A 245-nucleotide genomic window follows, 5' to 3' on the forward strand; every position below is an offset into this window, starting at 1 on the left:
ATCTATCCCTGCTGACTGAATACACTTGGCCGTGGGCTAATTGTTCAAAAATATCAAATCGAGCCCTCGTGCACTGCATAAGGGAAATACTTATTTTTCACCAACCAACGCAATTTTGATCGCCCCTACAAATTTACGATTACGCGTTTTCTCAACAACAACCATAAGAAGAATTGCACTGCAAAAAAAAAAACACACAGCAAAAAGGAGCACGGAAAAAAGTAAGAGTGCAAAAAAAAGCTTAT

This window comes from Anastrepha ludens, chromosome 2 (genome assembly GCF_028408465.1).
Source record: "Anastrepha ludens isolate Willacy chromosome 2, idAnaLude1.1, whole genome shotgun sequence".
Lineage (NCBI taxonomy): Eukaryota > Metazoa > Arthropoda > Insecta > Diptera > Tephritidae > Anastrepha > Anastrepha ludens.